Consider the following 6,500-nt stretch of genomic DNA (forward strand, 5'->3'; position numbering starts at 1 on the left):
CTAAATTATTAAATATCCTAGTCAACCCCGGAGTAATATCTTTGATATAAGGTATTAAAAAATATCTATTTAAAGTTGGATATCTATTATATATATATATATATATATATATATATATATATATATATATATATATATATATATATATATATATATATAATTAGTAAATCAGTTTGAAAATTTCAAAATTAGCTATACTAATATTTCTTAACAATAGTAGACTATATTAAAAATCACTTGAACGTAAGCAGAGTTTTTAATGTCAAACTGTTACAATTCTACAGGGTGTGAATGTTGCTACTAAATTAATAAAAAATCGTAAATATCTTTTAAAATACCCTGTATAATATTACAAAACCTCATATTTTAAGAAAGAAGATATTGAGGAGAATCCAAAAATGTAAAAATATACAGGGTGTCCCATTTAAAAAAACGAAGTTATAAGCAACTTCCGGTATAACCGGAATATAGCAATGCAAAGAGATGAAAATATTTTCATTTAATAGATCATCCTTCAAAACCCCAACGTTACAATTTTCATGATTCTGTTGCCTTTAGTTCTCGAGATATTTCTAATAGGCCAGTTATCTGCCTCACCCTATATAATAGGTATACCCGCATAAGCACGACAACAATCCTAGCTGGAACCGGCTATAAACGAGGTAATCAGGATCCTTACATGCTGTCCCGAGATGAAAGTCAGAAGGCGCACTTTCTTTCACCATGATTTTTCCAAAGAAATTCTTTGAGAAACTAAAATTAGTAATGATTCAATGTTTAGTTTAATTTCTTTTCATTGCGTATATTTTCACCAAGTTCATGGGCGCAGACATTACATATTTATTTTAAATAGCCTTTTGCATATTAATTTAAAAATGACATTTTATTTTTCCCTGTTTAATATACAATTTTATTAAAATTTTTAAACCTCTTCTTGTAACAAGAATCTACAGGTCGAGCAAGTCTCGTAAATTTCACGATTGCGAGCCACGCTTCACGCAACCGTGTTTGCGTACTTGTGTTTCGAGTTGCGTGGTCGTGCGGAGTTATATTTACCAATTCGCGCAATCGTACTTGAGACGCTGTATCAGGTGAGGTGTTTGAAATTATTTTTATTTATAATTGAAACATGTAAAAGTATGTACTCTCAAAAAAATTTCAGCCAAAAATATTCATTTTTGTAGAGTTGACTGCAATTTTTCGACAACAGCCCTTTTTTGTGGTGAGCAGCATAACAAGTCCAGTCTCATCTGAAATCAAAGTTTCTTGTAGTTTATACCTCTGGCTAGTGAATGAACAAATGATTTTTTATTAGATGAGGTCATTTTTGTTTTATAAAAAAAAACTACTTTAAAAATGAGAAAAATTGGGGTCAAAAATGTGTTTAAACTTATGTAAAATCTTCAAATTTCATTTTTTTAAATTCCTTCCTTCATATTCTAGCCAGAGGTATAAACTACAAGAAACTTTTTGATTTCAGATGAGACTGGACTTAGTTATGCTGCCAACGCAAAAAAACTTAAACTCTACAAAAATGAATATTTTTGGCTGAAACTTTTTTTGAGACTACCTTAAGTACTATACTTTTACATGTTCCAATTATAAATAAAAATAAATTTTAGTTTTCGAGATATATTTTTTTTAAAAAGTCACTTTTTTTACCCACAAGACCTATGTAACCCCTTAAAAAAATGTTTCAAAGAATATGTTTGATGGCCAAGATGCATACATATATTTAGAAGGAAAGTTCCTGATTTCTGTAGTATAATACATAATACCAAAGAGGAAGTAGCCCTAAGCGCCGGACTCCACTTGCGATTTGTAGTTGTGAAGATTGAACACATTCTTTCAAATAGAAGTCAATCCATGATTATTTAGTCACAAATGGATTGACTTGTATTTGAAACAATGTGTTCAATCTTCCTGATTACAAATCGCAAGTGGAGTGCGGCGGTAATAACACCAAAATATTCCATATAGGTCCATAGAAGGTACACAGACATTGAAAAATTCCTGGAATATCCCCGAAAACATGTTCCCTGAACATCCCAGGAAAATCCTGTGTCAGCATTTTAAACATTACCTGAATGTCTTATTGGAACATTCCATGAATGTCCACGAATGTTCTCTGGACATTCAAAATATATTTTGTAGACATTCCCTGGATATACCAGAAATACAGTGATGAGCGCTCTAATAACCGGCAAAATAGCACAAAAGATGTATTAAGTAGTGAGATAAAAAGACATGAAACTAGTCGAGCTGGGAAATTTAGCGATATTAACTTATACATTTAGATTGTATTGATTGTGTACCACCTTCAGACATATCAGACGAGTTTGGAAACTACCACTGTCACAGTGACAGTTTTAGTTGACATACTCCTCCGATATGTGTAAAGGTGGGATCAATATAACGTAAATTTAAAGGTTAATTTCGCTAAATTTCCCAGCTCGACTAGTTTCATTTCTTTTTATCTCACAACTAAATATGTTGCCCATATTTTGCCGGTTATTAGGGCACTCATCACTGTACATCCTTGCTGATGTGACAATACCTCCTATCTGTTTTTTCATGAGTTTTGTATGAGAGATGGAAAAACATGTTTTAAGGTCACCTCCTGTGTTCATATGTAAGTTTTGACTTGTTTTGTAGTTCATAGATAGTTTAATTTACTACAAAACAAATATCATATGAAAACAGGAGGTGACCCTAAGACAAGTTTTTAGTCTCTCTTACAAAACTCATGAAAAAAACAGATAGGATGTATTATTACATCACTGACGATATGTGGCCATACCAAATAATACATCCTTGATAAATATAAACATTTTTATTGAACAAAATCTTTTCATACATTTTTTAATGCAATTTACTGATATTCCTAAATATTTCAAAAAAATGTGTCACATTTGCTTTGTAAACCTTTCTTTTGCCTTTCGTAGCCACATATTCCGTTTCCTTCCTGGTTTTTTGTAGACCACTTCTCTCAGCTGATTCTAAAAAAAAATAAAATAAATGGTAATTTTTCTATCCTTTACAATTAACAATCAGAAGAAATATTATTTACAGATAATGATATGCATAATAATAATAGGTTTGTTTTAGCATCAGTTTCAAACAGTTTGAAATCATCAGCGAATAGTGGACCAGCGCGAGTAGAGGGGATCGCACTGGTGACTGTATTATGTTCTTTTACCGACCAACTGTTTGCTGACGGTTTTTGACTAGTTTGACTGTTTGCTAGAATAAACCTAATAATAATGAATATTTTGTATTTTGACAATGACATCTGATGTGGAAGTCAAAACATTAATAAAATTATTTTTTCAAGTTAACTTTCACATGCGCGTCTTAAAATTGTACTTTTAATACTTATATCATAAATAACTATTAAAACTATCTTAAGAGGTAACAGTATCGATCAACAGGTAGCGTAAAGGTGTTCCAAGATTGCGGCTGTAATTTTGAATATTTTTTCGAGATATTTGGCACACATATTCTTAATATAATAAAGAATGGTGGTACAGAGCCCAATTTGAAAAATATATTAATATGTGGAAATTACTTTGTAATTAAATACAATATAAAAAAACGAGCTTGTACCGCCATTAAGAAGAACAAAAAAATACACTTTCTTCAAATACAACTTTTTTATCCGATTTTGTGTTATTTTGGAACTACTAAAATTTTTTATTTCATTAGTAGTTCCAAAATTACACAAAATCTAGGCATCAGATAAAAAAGTTTATTTGAAGAAAGTGTATTTTTTTGTTCTTCTTAATGGCGGTACAGGCTCTTTTTTAAATATTGTATAATTACAGAGTAATTTCCACATATTAATATATTTTTCAAATTGGGCTCTGTACCGCCATTCTTTATTATTTTACGAATACGTGTGCCAAATACCTCGAAAAAATATTCAAAATTACAGTGGCAATCTTGGAACACGTTTTGGCTACCTGTTGATCGCTACTGTATTAACTTAAAACATTGTAATTTGCTAAACCAGTATATTTTACTCTACTACTACTCTACTAGCTACCTCATTTTCCACTGTTTGTAAAGACTTGTTTACATGGGTAGAGTTTTGAGGAGAGTAGAGTAGCGGTAGTACTCTACCAAAAATGGCTTGATACCATTCACATGAGGAGAGTACAAGTATAGTACTGATGCTAGTATAGTGAAACCGATTTTTGTATTTTTAAACACTCTTGATTATAAGTGCACCTTAAATTCTTAATTTTTTGCTTAAGCTCGTTTACTCCAAAGCCTCCTTTGCCATTCTTTCGACGATTTCATCCTCCGCAGCTTGCTGCAAACTTTTATTTCTGTAGTATACACTACCTAAATTCCATAAACACTGGTATTCGCCGTATTATAGCTCTACAAGTTTTAAAGTTTCATCTTCGGTGAACTTCATTTTCACTATTTACACAAAACACAATTCCAGCCAGAATGACAGCGCCCCCATGTACTCTCCTACCTACTCTATTCTGCCATAATTGAGCGTGTTCCATGGGTAGAGTGTGCAGCCGAGTAGACATTTTGGCAGTAGTGGTGGTCATAGAGTAGTTACTTTGCCATAGGTTGCTAGTCACTCTACTTTAACTCCAACTATACACTCTACCAGCTATTCTACTGTGCTGAGCATTTTTACAGGTAGAGTTACTCTACTCTATCAAGTACTTGCATCATTACTCTACCCGTGTAAACAAGTCTTAAATCTACTGAATGAAAATCTACTTAATCTTAATCTACTCTTAATGAAAAATGTCTAAAATCATTTACCCACCTAGTATTATTGTAGAATTTAAGACAGTCCAGTGCCTTATAAATAATTTCAATATGAATATTTTTTCCTTTAATTCTCCTTTGATAGCACTCCATTTTAGATTTTGGGGAACTTATTTCATTGTGTTTATAGCCCATATTTATTGAAGGAACCCAATCTGGAGATTGTTATTATCGATTAAGTCGGCTGGTTTTCCTATTTTCCTATAAGATTAAAATGTTAACATCTTCAAAAATCGTTACTGTTGTAATTGTAACTTACCAGATATAAAATGATTACAGCAGACAGGACAGGAAAATTTTCATTTCGCTAGTAAAACCTGTACATTGTATTGCATTTAACCATTGTTGTCTCTCAGATACCTTATTTAGTTCAGTTTAAAAGTGAACTTTATCTTGACTTTATCACAATTACTTTGCATTTCACACTTCAAAACACAACACCAATGAAGCATATTATCTTTCTAAATTAATACTTCCAGAGAAAATGTTAAATTAATCTTTGTACAACACAAAATTACAAAGAAATACAACTAAAATTATCTAAAACTCATGAAGAACAGATAGAATAAGATTTATCTTTTACACCCAGTAGCCATATTGAGAATAGTATATTATTATTACATTTAAATTTGGTAAATATAACTCCGCACGACCACGCAACTCGAAACACAAGTACGCAAACACGGTTGCGTGAAGCGTGGCTCGCAATCGTGAAATTTACGAGACTTGCTCGACCTGTAGATTCTTGTCTTCTTGTATGTGAAGCTCTATCTGGCGGTGTAAAATTAAGCTACGTTTGGACTGGGCCCGGATTACGTACAGTCGATACGCATCGTATCCGCCATGTTTTCCCATAAGGCGCTACAGTAAAACATGGCGGATACGATGCGTATCGAGTGTACGTAATCCGGGCCCAGAACTGAATATTAAGAATTCTGTAATATTGCGCCAGAGTGATGCAAACAACAAAACAGATAACCGTTTTATAAGTCACATACCAATAGTGTAGTTTAATAAACGCGTTTCTATATTGTATCATCATTAAAATAATGAAAAAAAAAAAACAAGAAACAGTTAATAGTTTCTAATAATATAATTCTAAAATATATTTCTCGACAAGAAAACTTGTATTATCTAGAACCTTTCACCTTTCTGTATTATCATTATAAAAACCTTAGGAGGACTGAAACTTTAGAGGGTCCATTCATATTCATGAAGGAGAAGGAGCGTTTAAAGAGCTAACCAATGGGATAAAGAAATATAAAATAGATCTTATGCAGGGCCGTTACTACCATTGGGGCAACCGGGGCAGTGCCCCGGGGCCCCCGACCAAGGGGGGCCCCGTGCATAGATTTTAACGAGGAAAATAAAAATATGTATTTTAAAAGCCGATCCCAACGAAATAATTATTTTCAAATGACACAATTTTAAAAGACCGCAACATAGTTTTAATTTTTCACTTGGGAAATTAGTCTTTTAGACTAAAATGCAATTGGAACAGAACAGGGCCCCTGAGGCTTGAGCTAAGCTGGGGCCCCCGAGACCTTAACATAAAAATTTAAATTATTACTAAGAAATTAGTTATTGCGGCGTAATAAAACCTAAAATGCCATTGAAAGAGAGGGGCCCGGGCTAAGCTGGGGCCCCCGAGACCTTTCGTAAACATATAAATTGTGACTGAGGAAATTAGTTATTTTGGCGAA

At 32.6% G+C, this 6,500-nt stretch overlaps 1 long non-coding RNA gene across 2 annotated transcripts; it reads right to left on the bottom strand.

The window, feature by feature from the left end:
* Window positions 1-2,818: 2,818 nt before the first annotated feature.
* On the bottom strand, window positions 2,819-5,508 carry LOC114343830 (uncharacterized). Of its 2 annotated transcripts, XR_007695743.1 has the most exons (3): window positions 5,057-5,444; window positions 4,796-4,998; window positions 2,819-2,999 (listed from the first exon to the last, which is right to left on the bottom strand). It is a non-coding gene; the product is annotated as an uncharacterized LOC114343830 (long non-coding RNA). The 2 variants fall into 2 exon arrangements; XR_007695742.1 differs by having other exon boundaries at window positions 4,796-5,508.
* Window positions 5,509-6,500: the final 992 nt, after the last annotated feature.

This window comes from Diabrotica virgifera, chromosome 10 (genome assembly GCF_917563875.1).
Source record: "Diabrotica virgifera virgifera chromosome 10, PGI_DIABVI_V3a".
Classification (NCBI taxonomy): domain Eukaryota; kingdom Metazoa; phylum Arthropoda; class Insecta; order Coleoptera; family Chrysomelidae; genus Diabrotica; species Diabrotica virgifera.